This window comes from Oncorhynchus tshawytscha, linkage group LG24, assembly GCF_018296145.1.
Source record: "Oncorhynchus tshawytscha isolate Ot180627B linkage group LG24, Otsh_v2.0, whole genome shotgun sequence".
Taxonomy (NCBI): domain Eukaryota; kingdom Metazoa; phylum Chordata; class Actinopteri; order Salmoniformes; family Salmonidae; genus Oncorhynchus; species Oncorhynchus tshawytscha.
In genome coordinates, this window is record NC_056452.1 from 29,680,197 (window position 1) to 29,701,042 (window position 20,846).

Genomic DNA, 20,846 nt, shown 5'->3' on the forward strand with positions numbered 1-20,846 from the left:
GTGATAGGGAACAATAGGGATTCTTCAAATAAGTGTTTGTCATTCAACGAGAGAGGCAAGTTTTTTTCAAATTAAAAATACTACCAAACATTTTGTGACTAAGATCTCGTCGGCAAAAACATTGAATTGAATGACAGATTTCTGAAAATTATATTAAATTAATTCTAACTATGTTGAGGAAGTGTATACTGGCTACGACATCTCAAGATGGAAAAAACTGTGCAAATGCTGCGTTCTTCAAATGTTTCAACCTAAGGTCTTTTAAGGGAGTATACTAGCAGACTCGTTCATTTCTCCTAGATGAGACTAGGTGCCAGCTGAACTGAAGCATGCTGAAACCTTAACAGGCCCTTCACAACAAAACAGAGGAAGAAAATACAAAAACATAATAATAAAAGTATTAGTACATGATGAGTAATGATATACAAGTATCAGTCAATGTGCAGGGGTACGAGGTAATAACATAAATATATACAGGAAGTACCAGGAAATTGCATGGATATATACAGGGGGTACGAGGTAATAACATGGATATATACAGGGAGTACCAGGAAATTGCATAGATATATACAGGGGGTACGAGGTAATAACATGGATATATACAGGGAGTACCAGGAAATTGCATGGATATATACAGGGGGTACGAGGTAATAACATGGATACATACAGGAAGTACCAGGTAATAGCATGGTTATATACAGGGAGTACCAGTACTGAGTCAACGTGCAGGGCTATGAGGTAATACCATGACTGTATACAGGAGTACCAGGTAATAACATGGTTATATACAGGAAGTACCAGGTAATAACATGGCTATATACAGGAAGTACCAGGTAATAACATGGTTATATACAGGAGTACCAGGTAATAACATGGCTATATACAGGATGTACCAGGTAATACCATGATTTTATACAAGGAGAACCAGGTAATAACATGGCTATATCCAGAGAGTACCAGGTAATAACGTGGCTATATACAGGAGGTACCAGGTAATAACTTGGCTATATCCAGAGAGTACCAGTAGCAGAGGTATAAGGTAATAACATATCCAGAGAGTACCAGTAGCAGAGGTATAAGGTAATAACGTGGCTATATAGAGGGAGTACTAGGTAATAACTTGGCTATATACAGGGAGTACCAGGTAATAACGTGGCTATATACAGGAAGTACCAGGTAATAACTTGGCTATATCCAGCGAGTACCAGTAGCAGAGGTATAAGGTAATAACGTGGCTATATAGAGGGAGTACCTGGTAATAACATCTCTATATACAGGGAGTACCAGGTAATAACATGGCTATATACAGGGAGTACCAGGTAATAACCATGATATTATATAAGGAGTACTAGGTAATAACTTGGCTATATACAGGGAGTACCAGGTAATACCATGATTTTATACAAGGAGAACCAGGTAATAACATGGCTATATCCAGAGAGTACCAGTAGCAGAGGTATGAGGTAATAACGTGGCTATATAGAGGGAGTACCTGGTAATAACATCTCTATATACAGGGAGTACCAGGTAATAACATGGCTATATACAGGGAGTACCAGGTAATAACTTGGCTATATACAGGGAGTACCAGGTAATAACGTGGCTATATACAGGAAGTACCAGGTAATAACGTGGCTATATAGAGGGAGTACCAGGTAATAACATGGCTATATAGAGGGAGTACCAGGTAATAACATGGCTATATAGAGGAAGTACCAGGTAATAACATGGCTATATAGAGGGAGTACCAGGTAATAACATGGCTATATACAGGAAGTACCAGGTAATAACTTGTCTATATACAGGAAGTACCAGGGAATAATGTGGCTATATAGAGGGAGTACCAGGTAATAACATGGCTATATACAGGAAGTACCAGTAGCGAATCAATGTGCAGGGGTACGACTTTATTGGTCGAAGATATGTACAAGAATAATGTTACAGATGTTAAACAGTAGGCCAATTAGTCAATTAGTCAATTAGTAAGAGTAGAGAGCTGTCAAAAAGGAGAATCATCCTTCTTGAAGACCAGTAGGTCGGCTGACTGCCTTGGTTAGCCAGGTGGGTATAGTTGGCCAGTAACACTTTACACCAAGTTACCGAGTAGCTGTGTCACCTAGGCGAAGGTGTATATCTACCTAGTGGGGGTCCGTATCTGCATTGGACTTTGTGGTTCACTATGAACAGACGAATACACAGGAAGTTGAAACTGGTCCTATATGGCATGTCGCCTGGTACTATCTGGTTGGCTGACTGGTACTATCTGGTCGGCTTACTGGTACTATCTGGTCCGGCTGACTGGTACTATCTGGTCGGCTGACTGGTCCTATCTGGTCGGCTGACTGGTCCTATCTGGTCGGCTGACAGGTCCTATCTGGTCGGCTGACTGGTCCTATCTGGTCGGCCGACTGGTCCTATCTGTCCGGCCGACTGGTCCTATCTGTCCGGCCGACTGGTCCTATCTGGTCGGCCGACTGGTCCTATCTGTCCGGCTGACTGGTCCTATCTGTCCGGCCGACTGGTCCTATCTGGTCCGACTGCCGACTGGTGGTCCTATCTGTTCGGCCGACAGGTCCTATCTGGTCGGCTGACTGGTCCTATCTGTCCGGGTCCTATCTGTCCGACTACTGTACATAATCAAAAGGTGTTGCAGACAAAATAATGAAAATTGCTGTCTGGTAGCCTCAATAAATAGACAAAGATTGACCTCTTCCCATTTTAGTTGCCCATTGTGTTTTTATGTTTCGACCATGATATCTTGCTATCCATGGGTGACACCCAGCAGTTTATTCTCTTCAACTTGCTCAGTAGCCACATAATTCATATAAAGATCCAGATGAGGTTTAGGGTTGAGCGTGTGATTTGTCCCAAAAATGGTGCTTTTAGTTCATTACATTTTTATCACCATCCTATTGCTGGTTACCCATTCTATAACTGACTGGAGCTCTATGTTAATAACTTCTTATGGCTGCAGGGGCAGTATTGAGTAGCTGGGATGAAAGGTGCCCAGAGTAAATAGCCTGCTCCTCGGTCCCAGTTGCTAATATATGCATATTATTAGTAGTATCCTAAAGATTGATTCTATAATTAGTTTGAAATATTTCTATGACCTGTAATATAACTTTTTTAAGTTCTCGTCCGATGTTCGGCAGGACCTGTACGAGCGTTTGGATTTGTGTACCTAAGCCCTAACAAAAGTAGCTACTTGGACATAAATAATGGACTTCATCGAACAAATCAAGCATTTATTGTGGAACTAGGACTCCTGGGAGTGCATTCTGATGAAGATTATCAAAGGTAAGGGAATATTTATAATGTTATTTCTGATTTCTGTTGTCTCCAATATGGCGGATATATTTTTTTTTCTGAGCGCCGTCTCAGATTATTGCATGCTTTGCTTTTTCCGTAAAGTTTTTTTGAAATCTGACACAGCGGTTGCACTAAAGTTGAAATGTATTTGACTAAGGTGTATGTAAACTTCCGACTTCAACTGTATGTCAAGTTGTACAGGTGAAGAGTCAGAATATTTTTCTCAATCTCTGGATTATCTCTGCATGTGATAATGTTTTCATTTAGGAAAGTATACCATCTCAGATCATAGTTGGTGGTCTTCGTCTGAGGAGGAGAAGCGAGAAGGATCGGAGGACCAATGCGCAGCGTGGTAAATGTCCATGGTTGTTTATTTAAAAAACATAAACTGAACACTATGAATACAAAAACAATAAACGTGAACAAACCGAAACAGTACCGTGTGGTAACAGACACGGAAACAAACACCCACAAACAAACAGTGAAACCCAGGCTACCTAAGTATGATTCTCAATCAGAGACAACTAACGACACCTGCCTCTGATTGAGAACCATACTAGGCCGAAACATAGAAATCCCAAAATCATAGAAAAACAAACATAGACTGCCCACCCCAACTCACACCCTGACGATACCAAATAACGACAAAACAAAGGAAATAAAGGTCAGAACGTGACAGTTGGTATCTGTTCCTTTAAACCTTTCACACCACAAAGACGAAATGGTTGAAAGCTGCGGTGGTTTCTCCTATCGCGTCTGACCAGAAAATCAGCCAACACTTTCTGTTTAATTACAGACGGTTCTACATGTTCAAATGACGCAAACAGCCACTGTAGTTTGACGCCCAGGAGTTGATTGCTTACAAAGCGCCCCCATCCACTGCTTTTAGGCTTTATGTCTTCGCGGTCTGAGCTATTAGAGATATGTTGTTTGTGACACAGGGAGGACAACCTGCAAACAGTCATAGTGAAAGAGGTCAATCATAGGCACACCTGAATGACTGGGGACATTTTGAGAAAACAGGTTCTGTCTTATACTTGTAGGTCTTATACAAAGGCATTAGAGGACTGGTGTTTTGTAAAGTTTATCGGAACTGGCTGTACTAGTTGAACTTTTTTCCTTTAGTAGTTTAACTCTAGTGGGACTAGTTGGACTTTAAAAAAAAAGACCCAGTATTGATTAACATCAAGGTAGGCCTAGTTGACCTGGTCAAACTAGTAGTTTTATACTTTAGTAGGCCTAGTTGACCTTAATTATTTTGTTTTAACTCCAGTCTTTGGCCTGTTGAACTTAAACTCTAGTGTTTAACTTTAGATGGACTAGTTGGCTACTTAAACTGTAGTAATTTCAACTCTAGTAGGCCTAGTTTAATGAACTTAAACTAGTAGTTTAACGTACAGCATTTCCAGGCCTAGTTGACCTTAAACTAGTAGTTTAACTCCAGTAGGCCTAGACGAAATGGTAAACTCTAGTAGTTTAACTCTAGTAGGCCTAGTTGAACTTAAACTTCTAGTGTTTAACTCCAGTAGGCCTAGTTGAACTTAAGCTAGTAGTTTAAAAGCTCCAGTAGGCCTAGTTGAACTTAAGATATGTAGTTTAACTCAGGGATGCAACTAGTTGTGAAAGAGGTCAATCATAAACTGAATGACTGTTTTGAAAAACAGTAGGCCTAGTTGAACTCTAAGCTAGTAGTTTAACTGGCAGTAGGCCTAGTTGAACTTTACCTTTAGTAGTTTAACTCTAGTGGGACTAGTTGGACTTAAACTAGTAGTTTAACTCTAGTAGGCCTAGTTGAACTTAAACTAGTAGTGTAACTCCAGTAGGCCTAGTTGAACTTAAACTAGTAGTTTAACCCTAGATGGACTAGTTGGACTTAAACTAGTAGTTTAACTCTAGTAGGCCTAGTTGAACTTAAACTAGTAGTTTAACTCTAGTAGGCCTAGTTGACCTTAAACTAGTAGTTTAACTCCAGTAGGCCTAGTTGAACTTAAACTCTAGTAGTTTAACTCTAGTAGGCCTAGTTGAACTTAAACTCTAGTAGTTTAACTCTAGTAGGCCTAGTTGAACTTAAACTAGTAGTTTAACTCCAGTAGGCCTAGTTGAACTTAAACTCTAGTAGTTTAACTCTAGTAGGCCTAGTTGAACTTAAACTCTAGTAGTTTAACTCTAGTAGGCCTAGTTGAACTTAAACTAGTAGTTTAACTCCAGTAGGCCTAGTTGAACTTGAACTCTAGTAGTTTAACTCCAGTAGGCCTAGTTGAACTTAAACTCTAGTAGTTTAACTCCAGTAGGCCTAGTTGAACTTAAACTCTAGTAGTTTAACTCTAGATGGACTAGTTGAATTTAAACTCTTGTAGTTTAACTCCAGTAGGCCTAGTTGAACTTGAACTCTAGTAGTTGAACTCTAATAGTTAAACAGTGGTCACACAAAGAGCCATTCTGGTAAGAGGATGTACAAAGTACAAACATTCCCGTGGAGTGTCAATAATGGCTTGTCACCTGATCACCTGTCCTGGCAGAGGAAGATGTAGCTGAGGTTTAATCCAGAACTTTGTTGCTGCAGAAATGGGCTGAGCCGTTGTAACTTCTCAAGGGTAATGTTATTGATCTGTGTGCGACTGTGATGTTATGTCTTTCAAAGCCTCCTGTAATGTTTGAAACCTTAAACACAAGGCCATTGTGTTCTGGAACTGTTGCTTGTATAAAATAACTGTTGCTTAACAATATGATTGTATTATCACCTGTCTCTATATAAGGGACATGTAGCCATTTACTCTGGGAGCTCCTTCTCTGACTGTGATCTGAGAGGGATCTACCTTGCAGCTGCTTGGATAAAAAATATTCACTATTACACAATACAATTAGTCTCTGCCTAATCTTTGGATAACATTTTTTACAACAACTTCCAACATTTTTTACAACAACAATCAACATTGTTTCCACGTAATTTCAACAAGCAAAATGATATGTTTTGACGTTGAACCAAAGTGGAAAACTGATTGTAATTGTAAAAAGTCTTCTACGATTGAGGATTGTTGTCTTTTTTCACTCAACTTTGAACCTAAATCCAATGACAGGGTGACATTTTTGGGTTGATTTCATATTGAATTCACGAAACCTGACAACTCAACCAAATGTAAATCAAACTAGACTTTGAACTGACGTCTGTGCCCAGTGGGATGTTTACAGACGAGTGATTCCAGGAATGATTAGTTATCTTTATTAAAGAGGTGTGGACCAGGTAATGTACTGAGTGTTGCAATGAGCTCTGGTTGTCTTTATAAAGTAATGTACTAAGTGTTGCAATGAGCTCTGGTTATCTTTATAAAAGAGGTGTGCATCTTCGTGGGGCAGACATCTGCTCAGTCACTCATACAGGTAAGCTCATACACTCACTTATTTTCTTCTTCATCATTCGTCATAAACAAATTAGGCACATTTGGGCAGTCTTGATACAACATTTTGAACGGAAATATAATGGTTCATTGGATCAGTCTAAAACTTTGCACATACACTGCTGTCATCTAGTGGCCAAAATCTAAATTGTATCTGGGCTGGAATAATACATTATGGCCTTTCTCTTGCATTTCAAAGATGACGGTACAAAATAAATACAAAATAACTTGTTTTTTTCTTTGTATTCTTTTTTACCAGATCTATTGTGTTATATTATCCTACACTCCCTTCACATTTCCACAAACTTTAGTGTTTCCTTTCAAATGGTACCAATGCATATCCTATTCCAGCCCAGGCGACAATTTAGATTTTGGCCACTAGATGGCAGCAGTGTATGTGCAAAGTTCTACACTGATCCAATGAACCATTGTATTTCTGTTCGAAATGTTGTATCAAGACTGCCCAAATATGCCTAATTTGTTTATTAATAACTTTTCATGTTCAAAACTGTGCACTCTCCTCAAACAATAGCATGATATTATTTCACTGTAATAGCTACTGTAAATTAGCCAGTGCAGTTAGATTAACAAGAATGTAAGATTTCTGCCAATATCAGATTTGTCTATGTCCTGGGAATTTTTATTGTCACTTACAACCTCATGCTAATCGCATTAGCCTACGTTAGCTCAACTGTCCCGCAGGGGACCAACCAATCCTGAATAATTTTTTATAAAATACTTTATATACCAGCACATTTGATATAGGGTACCGGTCCAGTAGACTTATATGTACCTAATGAACATGATACGATTGTTTTGCTCAGGGGAAAAGTCATTCTAGGGGGTCGGAAACGGGTGTTTCGATCTGATGGCACAACCTCTGCCTTAACTATTTAACCAATAGTAGCTTTCACCTGAAGAATACTGTTGTAAATATGCTTCACATCCATTCAATTTACTCTTTTTTTTTGTCAACATTTTTTAGGAAACTGTACAAAAGTTTCCTTCAAAGGCAAACGGACATCTATCTCAACAATGATGGTAGGTATTAATAAACCATTATTAGAATAAGCAGAAAACATTCATAGACACTAATGTGAATATGAAATATGTATCTTTAATGAACCATCACTAGACAGTATTTACATTAAAACTGTTATATCCATCTAACCTGTTGTGCAGTTCAGCTTGATGCTGGTTCTGCTGGTCCCAGTGGCGGTACAGTCCTCTCTGCATCCAGTGGACTGTAACGAGGTGTACCAATCAGGTTCTGGACAGAATGGGGTTTACACTATTTATCCTGCAGGATCCACCTCACCTGTCCAGGTGTTCTGTGAGATGTCGATGGACAGTGCATTTTCAGGAAAGTGGACGGTCAGTATCCAATATTTAAATACACGTATGTATTTACACTTTTAGCAATAGCTATACGTTTGTACAGTAATTCTACTGTAAATTAATTAACTTACATTTACATTTATGACACAAACTGTTAAAAAAGTACCAGTCATTTTACAGTAAGTTACTGGCTATTGAGTTGCAGTAAAAATACAGTAATATGTTTTTTACATTTAAACTGTATTTTTGTTCAGTAAATATACAACAACTAACTGTATTTTTTACAGCTAAATGTAAGGTGTTATAGCTGTAAAATGACAGTATGCTGCTGTATTCAGATTACAGTACACTCTTGTACACTGAACAAAATATATAAACACTACATGTAAAGTGTTGATCCCATGTTTAATGAGCTGAAATAAAAGATCCCCGAAATTTTCCAAATGCACAAAAAGCTTATTTCGCTCAAGTTTTGTGCACAAATTGTTTTACATCCCTGTTAGTGAGCATTTCTCCTTTGCCAAGATAATCCATCCATCTGACAGGTGTGGCATATCAAGAAGCTGATTAAACAACATGATCTTTATACAGGTGCACCTTGTGCTGGGGACAATAAAAGGCCACTCAAAAATACGCAGTTTTGTCACACAATACAATGCCACAGATATCTCAACTTTTGATGGAGCGCGCAATTGACATGCAGGAATGTCCTCCAGAGCTGTTGCCAGAGAATTGAATGTTAATTTCTCTACCATAAGCCGCCTCCAATGTAGTTTTAGAGAATTTGGCAGTACGGCCTCACAAACACATGTATGGTGCCGTGGGCGAGCAGTTTGTTGATGCCAACGTTGTGAACAGAGTGCTCCATGGTGGTGGTGGGGTTATGGTATGGGTAGGCATACTCTATGGACAATGAACACAATTGCATTTCATCAATGAAGATTTGAATGCATAGAGATACAGTGATGAGATCCTGAGTCCCATTGTGAGGCCCATTTTTTTTTAAGGTATCTGTGACCGACAGATGCATATCTGTATTCCCAGTCATGTTAAATCCATAGATTAGGACCTAATGAATTTATTTCAATGGACTGATTTCCTTATATGAACTGTAACTAGGTAAAATGTTTGAAATTGTTGCGTGTTGCGTTTATATTTTTGCTCAGTATAAATGTAATATTTAATATAATTGTACTGTAATTGTACAGCAACTCAGTAGTCTGTAAATTCTTGAAATTTTACAGGATAATTATTACAGTAAAATGTAATACAATTATTTACTGTAGGCACACTTGGGACTCAACCTCACCTGGGTTTGGACTCATAACCTCTTGGTTGCCAGTGACCTGAATGTCTTGCTATGCAGGGTAGATCTGCGGGCTTGACAAAGGTTGGTCCACAGATTTAATGGCAATAATACATTTCTGCACTGAGGTAAATAGCAGTGCTCAAGGAGTCCTCCGCCAGTACATCACCATCCATCTACATTTCAAATGGGAACAACCCTAACAGTACCCTTATTTTTGGGAGTGTGTTGATATACAGTGCCTTCGCAAATTATTCAGACCCATTGACATTGTTTTGTTCGGTTACAGCCTTATTCTAAAAATGGATTAAATCGTTTTTTTTTAATTCCTTATCAATCTACACACCATACATAATGACAAAGCAAAAATATATTTATTTATTTTTAACATTTTTTTTACATTGATAATTTATTACAAATAATAACAGAAATATCACATTTACATAAGTATTCAGACTCTTCTTTACTCAGTATTTGTATTTTTGCTGTTGTTTATGTATTTATTAGATTTTTTTAGGGGTAGATCAGGGGTATTATTGACTATTTGTATTAAGTGTTGGAGCTCTGGAGGGTTACGAGGTTGGAACAGCTGGGGGGTCCCTGAGGAGAGAACTGAGACCCTCTGGGATAGCTGGGGGGGTCCCTGAGGAGAGAATTGAGAACCACTGACTTAGTCAACGGTTCTCAAACGACACAAGACCATAATGTGAGTCATTCAGAACACACTGTCACTGGCCATAGTCATATACAGTGAGCTCCAAAAGTATTGGGACACATTGTTTGTTGTTTTGGCTTTGTACTCCAGCACTTTGGATTGGAAATGATGCAATGACTATGAGGTTAAAGTGCAGGACTGTCAGCAAACAAACAAACAAACTGACCTGCTTAAGGAAGGGTACGGCGTGGTCGTTGGAGCCCATTCCCTCAGCTCGCAGTCTGCTGGTGGCTATGCTAGCAGAGATTCCCCATGAAAGGATTTTTAAAAAACATATATATTTTACCTTTATTTAACTAGGCAAGTCAGTTGAGAACAAATTATTTTTTCAATGATGGCCTAGGAACAGTGGGTTAACTGCCTGTTCAGGGAAGAAAGACAGATTTGTACTTTGTCAGCTTGAACTTGCAAGCTTCCAGTTACTAGTCCAACGCTCTAACCACTAGGCTACCCTGCCGCCCTAGGATATACAGTGAGTTCCAAAAGTATTGGGACAGTGACTCATTTTTGGGGTGGGTTTTGGCTCTGTTCTCTAGCACTTTGCATTGGAAATGATACAATGACAAAAGTGCAGGACTGTCAGCTTTAATTTGAGGGTATTTTCATCCATATCGGGTGAACCGTTTTACATAGTACTCCCCATTTCAGGGACCCGAAGGTTTTGGGATACATTCACTGAAATGTGTATTTAAGTAGTAAAACAGGAAGTATTTGCTCCCATATTCGTAGTACGCAATGACCTCAACATGCTGGTGATGTTACCACGTTGTTGGATGCATTTGGTGTTTGTTTTTGGTTGTGTTTTTCAGATTATTTTGTGGCCAATAGAAATTATTGGTAATGTATTGTGTCATTTTGGAGTCACTTTTATTGTAAATAACACTTCTACATTCATGTGGATTCTACCGTGATTTAAGGTTCATCTGGAATTTGAATAATGATGAGTGAGAACGTAACAGACGCACGAATATCATACCCCCTAGACATGCTAACATCCCCTGTTATTGTAATGGTGAGAGGTTAGCATGTCTTGGGGGTATGATATAAAATGCTAACCTCCCCTGTTATTGTAATGGTGAGAGGTTAGCATGTCTTGGGGGTATGATTTAAAATGCTAACCTCCCCAGTTATTGTAATGGTGAGAGGTTAGCATGTCTTGGGTGTATGATGTTTGTGCGTCTGTTACCCCCATCGGACCAGCGAAGTGTCGTAGAGCAATGAATTCAGATTTCCTCCGTCTCGCAAAGATTGCGTCAGCATCCCCTTCATTTGAGGAAGACGACTGATTAAATATGTTTTTATAGGAACGTTAAAATAACTTTCACGTTACCCATTTACTGATGGCAGAATTTAAACTTCAAGCACAGTAAAAAGTGTCTACGACTTTAATACAATGATTTTATTGATAGAAGTGGGAAAAAAGGTGCTTGCGCATTGATAGGCACAACAACGACGGCATTAACGATAAGTGGGATATGACGATAAGTAATAAAATAAAGATGACTCTATTTCACACCGTAGCCTGTTGACGTGCACGCGCAGTTACGAAACCGCTAGAGTTAGCTTCATGTGGACAAGCAATATCTATCGGCTTAGTACAGATGAAGCCTGAGCTGGAATTTGAAGCTAACAGAAGTGGCTAGCTTTAGAAAACCCTGACTAGATCTAGCTTCAATCCTAGTATATCCATCAGGTGACATAGCAGGATATTTAGGTCTCTGGTAACCAAGAGGTTTCCAGTCCAATTTCCAGGTGTGGTTGAGTCCCAAGTGTATTCATAGTGAAGGAGTGGAGATTTTTCTGTCATACTTATCCTGTAAAAATTACGATAACTTACGCATTGTCATCATTTACAAGCATGTACTGTAATCAGAATACAGCAGCATACTGTCACTTTACAGTAATAATACCCTTATTCAGCATCAAAAAATACAGTTACTTGTTTTTCTGTATTTTCACTTCAACCAGTAGCTGGTAGTGTAGTGTAAAATGACAGGATTGTTTTACAGTGTAGTTTTTCCTGACAAAACCAGCAACAGGACATAGACACAGTGTAGTTGAACCAGGACATAGACACAGTGTAGTTGAACCAGGACATAAACACAGTGTAGTTGAACCAGGACATAGACACAGTGTAGTTGAACCAGGACATAGACACAGTGTAGTTGAACCAGGACATAGACACAGTGTAGTTGAACCAGGACATAGACACAGTGTAGTTGAACCAGGACATAGACCGGGGAAGTTGAAGCAGGACATAGACACAGTGTAGTTGAACCAGGACATAGACACAGTGTAGTTGAACCAGGACATAGACACAGTGTAGTTGAACCAGGACATAGAAACAGTGTAGTTGAACCAGGACATAGACACAGTGTAGTTGAACCAGGACATAGACACAGTGTAGTTGAACCAGGACATAGACACAGTGTAGTTGAACCAGGACATAGACACAGTGTAGTTGAAGCAGTACCAGGACATAGACACAGTGTAGTTGAACCAGGACATAGACACAGTGTAGTTGAACCAGGACATAGACACAGTGTAGTTGAACCAGGACATAGACACAGTGTAGTTGAACCAGGACATAAACACAGTGTAGTTGAACCAGGACATAGACACAGTGTAGTTGAACCAGGACATAGACACAGTGTAGTTGAACCAGGACATAGACACAGTGTAGTTGAACCAGGACATAAACACAGTGTAGTTGAACCAGGACATAGACCGGGGAAGTTGAAGCAGGACATAGACACAGTGTAGTTGAACCAGGACATAGACACAGTGTAGTTGAACCAGGACATAGACACAGTGTAGTTGAACCAGGACATAGACCGGGGGAAGTTGAAGCAGGACATAGACACAGTGTAGTTGAACCAGGACATAGACACAGTGTAGTTGAACCAGGACATAGAAACAGTGTAGTTGAACCAGGACATAGACACAGTGTAGTTGAACCAGGACATAGACACAGTGTAGTTGAACCAGGACATAGACACAGTGTAGTTGAACCAGGACATAGACACAGTGTAGTTGAACCAGGACATAGACACAGTGTAGTTGAACCAGGACATAGACACAGTGTAGTTGAACCAGGACATAGACACAGTGTAGGTGAACCAGGACATAGACACAGTGTAGTTGAACCAGGACATAGACACAGTGTAGTTGAACCAGGACATAGACACAGTGTAGTTGAACCAGGACATAGACACAGTGTAGTTGAACCAGGACATAGACACAGTGTAGTTGAACCAGGACATAGACACAGTGTAGTTGAACCAGGACATAGACCAGACCACAGTGTTCTTCACGTGTTCTCTTCTTCTTGTTTCTTTACACATAAGAACTGATTTCCAGTCAGTAAATTAAACAATATCTCTCTCTCTTAATCAGGTGATTCAGAACAGACAGGATGGATCAGTGAACTTCCACAGGAAGTGGAATGAGTACAAGAGTGGGTTTGGGAGCGCAGCTGGAGAGTACTGGCTGGGTAAGAACCGATTAAATGTCTAGCCTCCGGAACATTCTCCTCTTAGAACCCTGTTCAGCAAATGAGCTCATCCTGTTTGTCCTAATGCGTGTAAGTTCATTTGTCGTTGTATTCCAACAACACGGTGTGCTATTCTCCAGGACTGGAGACGATGTATCTCCTGATTATGAAAAAGACCTATGAGCTGAGGGTGGACATGGAGGACTTTGAGGGGAATAAGGTCTATGCTCAGTACGCCACCTTCTCTGTTGGACCAGAAGCTGAAGGGTACCCGCTAAAGCTGGGTTCATTCAAAGATGGAGGAGCAGGTGGGTGACAACTTATATTGTCCATTAAAACAATTCTAAGATAAAGTTCCAAGAATATAGCACCAGACAATAGTACCAGAAACAAATTCTGAAGAAAAACAGTCCAAGAAAATCTGTCATTAAGGGTTCACAATTGAAGATTTGCCAGTGGAAGTATTATCATTAGGTTATCAAGTGTTGCTTTCCTTGTGTTGCTGGGCTGTGTACTTTGTTCTTATCCTCAGGAGATTCTATGACATCACAGTGGTCAGAAATCTCTGTTCTTATCCTCAGGAGATTCTATGACATCACAGTGGTCAGACATCTCTGTTCTTATCCTCATGAGATTCTATGACATCACAGTGGTCAGACATCTCTGTTCTTATCCTCAGGAGATTCTATAACATCACAGTGGTCAGACATCTCTGTTCTTATCCTCAGGAGATTCTATGACATCACAGTGGTCAGAAATCTCTGTTCTTATCCTCAGGAGATTCTATGACATCACAGTGGTCAGACATCTCTGTTCTTATCCTCAGGAGATTCTATAACATCACAGTGGTCAGACATCTCTGTTCTTATCCTCAGGAGATTCTATGACATCACAGTGGTCAGACATCTCTGTTCTTATCCTCAGGAGATTCTATGACATCACAGTGGTCAGACATCTCTGTTCTTATCCTCAGGAGATTCTATAACATCACAGTGGTCAGACATCTCTGTTCTTATCCTCAGGAGATTCTATAACATCACAGTGGTCAGAAATCTCTGTTCTTATCCTCAGGAGATTCTATGACATCACAGTGGTCAGACATCTCTGTTCTTATCCTCATGAGATTCTATGACATCACAGTGGTCAGACATCTCTGTTCTTATCCTCAGGAGATTCTATAACATCACAGTGGTCAGACATCTCTGTTCTTATCCTCAGGAGATTCTATGACATCACAGTGGTCAGACATCTCTGTTCTTATCCTCATGAGATTCTATGACATCACAGTGGTCAGACATCTCTGTTCTTATCCTCAGGAGATTCTATGACATCACAGTGGTCAGACATCTCTGTTCTTATCCTCAGGAGATTCTATGACATCACAGTGGTCAGACATCTCTGTTCTTATCCTCATGAGATTCTATGACATCACAGTGGTCAGACATCTCTGTTCTTATCCTCAGGAGATTCTATGACATCACAGTGGTCAGACATCTCTGTTCTTATCCTCAGGAGATTCTATGACATCACAGTGGTCAGACATCTCTGTTCTTATCCTCAGGAGATTCTATAACATCACAGTGATCAGACATCTCTGTTCTTATCCTCAGGAGATTCTATAACATCACAGTGATCAGACATCTCTGTTCTTATCCTCAGGAGATTCTATGACATCACAGTGGTCAGACATCTCTGTTCTTATCCTCAGGAGATTCTATGACATCACAGTGGTCAGACATCTCTGTTCTTATCCTCAGGAGATTCCATGACTCATCACAGTGGTCAGACATCTCTGTTCTTATCCTCAGGAGATTCTATGACATCACAGTGGTCAGACATCTCTGTTCTTATCCTCAGGAGATTCCATGACTCATCACAGTGGTCAGACATCTCTGTTCTTATCCTCAGGAGATTCTATGACATCACAGTGGTCAGACATCTCTGTTCTTATCCTCAGGAGATTCTATGACATCACAGTGGTCAGACATCTCTGTTCTTATCCTCAGGAGATTCTATAACATCACAGTGATCAGACATCTCTGTTCTTATCCTCAGGAGATTCTATAACATCACAGTGGTCAGACATCTCTGTTCTTATCCTCAGGAGATTCTATGACATCACAGTGGTCAGACATCTCTGTTCTTATCCTCAGGAGATTCTATAACATCACAGTGATCAGACATCTCTGTTCTTATCCTCAGGAGATTCTATAACATCACAGTGGTCAGACATCTCTGTTCTTATCCTCAGGAGATTCTATAACATCACAGTGGTCAGACATCTCTGTTCTTATCCTCAGGAGATTCTATGACATCACAGTGGTCAGACATCTCTGTTCTTATCCTCAGGAGATTCTATGACATCACAGTGGTCAGACATCTCTGTTCTTATCCTCAGGAGATTCCATGACTCATCACAGTGGTCAGAAATTTACAACGTTAGATAAGGATCAGGACCTTAATGACAGCAACTGTGGCCAGATATACTACGGTGGATTTTGGTACAACAACTGCCATTGGACTAATCCCAATGGGATATACGCGTGGGGGAGTCTGCCTACGGTGTTGGCATCAACTGGAGAACATGGAAAGGCTTCACATACTCCCTGAAAAGAATAACCATGAAGATCAGACCAGCCACTGGATAGAAGGGAAACAGCTTAACTGTTAATTAAGCATCTCTATTTTCTAACAACATTTCTAAATCAACATTTTTAATAACAATGATTGCCATACAAAACATTTTTCCCACCACTTGCACACATTACGTTTACCTGGGAGGGGGTGTCTTTATTTCTAAGTAAAGTTTGTGTTTGGGTCTTCGGGGGGTATCAGTGGGTGCCGCAGCACCCAGAACGTTGTCTAAAAAGTGCTGCTAAAGGAGTCTACTAAAAAGTGCTGCTTTGCCATAGCAACAGAAACCTGACTGCAGTGGGGATGATGTGACTCCTACCCATCCTCTAACTCTCTCTGTTTCCTACCCTAACCTACTGTCTCTCTGTTTCCTACCCTAACTCACTGTCTCTCTGTTTCATACACTAACCTACTGTCTCTCTGTTTCATACCCTAACCCACGGTCTCTCTGTTTCATACACTAACCTACTGTCTCTCTGTTTCATACCCTAACCCACTGTCTCTCTGTTTCATACCCTAACCCACTGTCTCTCTGTTTCATACCCTAACCCACTGTCTCTCTGTTTCATACTCTAATTCACTGTCTGTTTCACATCCTAACCCACTGTCTCTCTGTTTCATACTCTAATTCACTGTCTGTTTCACATCCTAACCCACTGTCTCTCTGTTTCCTACCCTAACCCATTGTCTCTCTGTTTCATACCCTAACCCACTGTCTCTCTGTTTCCTACCCTAACCCATTGTCTCTCTGTTTCATACTCTAATTCACTGTCTGTTTCCTACCCTAACCCACGGTCTCTCTGTTTCCTACCCTAACCCATTGTCTCTCTGTTTCATACTCTAATTCACTGTCTGTTTCCTACCCTAACCCACGGTCTCTCTGTTTCCTACCCTAACCCACGGCCTCTCTGTTTCATACCCTAACCAACTCTCTGTTTCCTACCCTAACCAACTGTCTGTTTCCTACTCTAACCAACACTCTGTTTCGTACCCTAACCAACTGTCTGTTTCCTACCCTAACCAACACTCTGTTTCCTACCCTAACCAACTGTCTGTTTCCTACCCTAACCAACTCTCTGTTTCCTACCCTAACCAACTGTCTGTTTCCTACTCTAACCAACACTCTGTTTCCTACCCTAACCAACTGTCTGTTTCCTACTCTAACCAACACTCTGTTTCGTACCCTAACCCAGTCACTGCTCATCCATATATTTTATACTTATATATTCTCATCCCATTCCTTTACTAGATTGTGTGTTTTAGGTTTTGTTGTGGAGTTGTTAGATATTACCTGTTAGATATTACCTGTTAGATACTGCTGCACTGTTGGATCTGGAAACATAAACATTACACTCACAATATCTGCTAACCATGTGTATATGACCAGTAACATCTGCTAACCATGTGTATATGACCAGTAACATCTGATAACCATGTGTATGTGACCAGTAACATCTGATAACCATGTGTATGTGACCAGTAACATCTGATAACCATGTGTATGTGACCAGTAACATCTGATAACCATGTGTATGTGACCAGTAACATCTGATAACCATGTGTATATGACCAGTAACATCTGATAACCATGTGTATATGACCAGTAACATCTGATAACCATGTGTATGTGACCAGTAACATCTGATAACCATGTGTATATGACCAGTAACATCTGATAACCATGTGTATATGACCAGTAACATCTGATAACCATGTGTATATGACCAGTAACATCTGATAACCATGTGTATATGACCAGTAACATCTGATAACCATGTGTATATGACCAGTAACATCTGATAACCATGTGTATATGACCAGTAACATCTGATAACCATGTGTATATGACCAGTAACATCTGATAACCATGTGTATATGACCAGTAACATCTGATAACCATGTGTATGTGACCAGTAACATCTGATAACCATGTGTATATGACCAGTAACATCTGATAACCATGTGTATATGACCAGTAACATCTGATAACCATGTGTTATGACCAGTAACATCTGATAACCATGTGTATATGACCAGTAACATCTGATAACCATGTGTATATGACCAGTAACATCTGATAACCATGTGTATATGACCAGTAACATCTGATAACCATGTGTATATGACCAGTAACATCTGATAACCATGTGTATATGACCAGTAACATCTGATAACCATGTGTATATGACCAGTAACATCTGATAACCATGTGTATATGACCAGTAACATCTGATAACCATGTGTATATGACCAGTAACATCTGATAACCATGTGTATATGACCAGTAACATCTGATAACCATGTGTATGTGACCAGTAACATCTGATAACCATGTGTATATGACCAGTAACATCTGATAACCATGTGTATATGACCAGTAACATCTGATTTGTATTTGTCTGTTTCTCACCATTCAAACAGACAGCGTAATTCAACCACTATTAAAACATATTTTTTGTGGCCGAACTGAAATCAAGCTTCACCAGTTGATAAGCCCTTGAAACAATATTTTATATATTATACTTCAATATCCTCACAACATTGATATTCAGCCTGCAACAGATGATCCATCCATTGTTTTAATGTTTTAATTACAGTTGTATATAGTCAACATTTCACTTTTCTTAATTAATTTCTCTATTTCTTCTCAAATCAGTTTAAAATGGAAAAACATACCAGCCTTTGTTTTGTTATTAGAGTTTCGACATTGCGGAACCAATTGTATTTTTGTAAACTTCAGTTTACTATTTTTATTTAGAAAAGTAAGACGAATGGACTAAATTATTGCCACCCCAGAGCTAGTACTTGGTTGCCAAGGTAACTGCTGACAAACACTTCTGGTAGCCGGCAATGAGCTTCCTTTCTACAGTCAATTTGGTCCACTCTTCAGCGGTAACCTCTTCAAATTCTTCAAAGTTTGAGGAGTGTCCTCCACCAACTGCCATTTTCAGATCTTACCATAGGTTCTGGTCAGAACAGAACAGTCCAAGTGTCCTTCTTTGAAAACCATTCCAGGGTGCTTTTTTGATGTGTGTTTGAGGTCGTTGTCCTCCTGGGAAGACTCCTCCAACCTTCAATGGAGACTTAGTTTTTTTGGACACTGGGGTTGAACATTGGACCTCCATCAACCCCTGATAATCGGCTGATATTTGTGATGCTTTGGGCACACGTTCAAGGCCCCCTCCAGTACAAGAGGCAGCAAAACAATTCAACAGCGTTAGCGACCCCCCCATGATTGACTGTAGGGAAGGTGTTCTTTTCAATAGCCTATATGCTTATTTTTGGTCATCTGGAATCACAGTGTTGATCTGTATTGCCAAAAAGCTCTACTTTTGTTTCTTTTGTTTCATTGGTCCACAGAATTTTTTTCCCAGAATTTTATTTTATTTTTTTCAATCAAGCTTTCTTATGTCTCCTTCAGCAGTGGGGTCTTCCAATGTTTACCAACGACCAAAGAAAAATAACACCCTCCCTACAATCAAACTTGGAGGATGTTCGATTTGTCATGTTTTGAAATTGTAAACTTCAGTTTGAAAATCAAATAACAATGTGTGGAATTTTTTTAAAAACTTTTTATTTCTCCAACTTATTTTAGAAGAAATAGGGAATTACAAAAGTTCAAGTTCATTCGGAGAGGATGAGGAAGGGATGTGGTCAACAGTCAAGACACATACATATTCATATACATTTACATGAAAGTTATTGGTGTTTGTTGATATTGCATATTAAACCACTAACAATGGTAAGCCAAGCTTTTGGATGGACCAGAACAGTACAGTAGCCTATTCTTGATCAAAGACTTGCTACTGTGTAAATCGATCAAGGGTTGACAAGCAGATCATTGGAAATTGGAGACGCGATAATAATTGTCACTGCAATAGCAATATCCTACCACTAGATGGGGCTATAACATTATTGTTATTATTATTGCCGTTGTTATTATTATTGCTATTGTTAATATTATTAGAACTACACAGAGTTTGAACCTAATTCCTCTTGATCATAAATGGCATTAAATGCTTTGTTTATTTATCTTGGAACAAAACAGTATTCAAGCATCACCAGGCGAGCAGGCACAACATAACATAAAGGGGTTAGTGTTAGCCCAAACCCTTCAAGCATCACCAGGCAGGCCAGCACAATAGAGTTCTAGAGAGAGCCAGCACAATAGAGTTCTAGAGAGAGCCAGCACAATAGAGTTCTAGAGAGAGCCAGCACAATAGAGTTCTAGAGAGAGCCAGCACAATAGAGTTCTAGAGAGAGCCAGCACAATAGAGTTCTAGAGAGAGCCAGCACAATAGACTTCTAGAGAGAGCCAGCACAATAGAGTTCTAGAGAGAGCCAGCACAATAGACTTCTAGAGAGAGCCAGCACAATAGACTTCTAGAGAGAGCCAGCACAATAGAGTTCTAGGGAGAGCCAGCACAATAGAGTTCTAGAGAGAGCCAGCACAATAGAGTTCTAGAGAGAGCCAGCACAATAGAGTTCTAGAGAGAGCCAGCACAATAGAGTTCTAGAGAGTTCTAGAGAGAGCCAGCACAATAGACTTCTAGAGAGAGCCAGCACAATAGAGTTCTAGAGAGAGCCAGCACAATAGACTTCTAGAGAGAGCCAGCACAATAGAGTTCTAGAGAGAGCCAGCACAATAGAGCTCTA

At 39.8% G+C, this 20,846-nt stretch overlaps 1 pseudogene; it reads left to right on the forward strand.

The window, feature by feature from the left end:
- Positions 1-6,323: 6,323 nt before the first annotated feature.
- On the forward strand, positions 6,324-17,331 carry LOC112247733 (annotated as a pseudogene).
- The last annotated feature ends 3,515 nt before the right edge of the window (positions 17,332-20,846 follow it).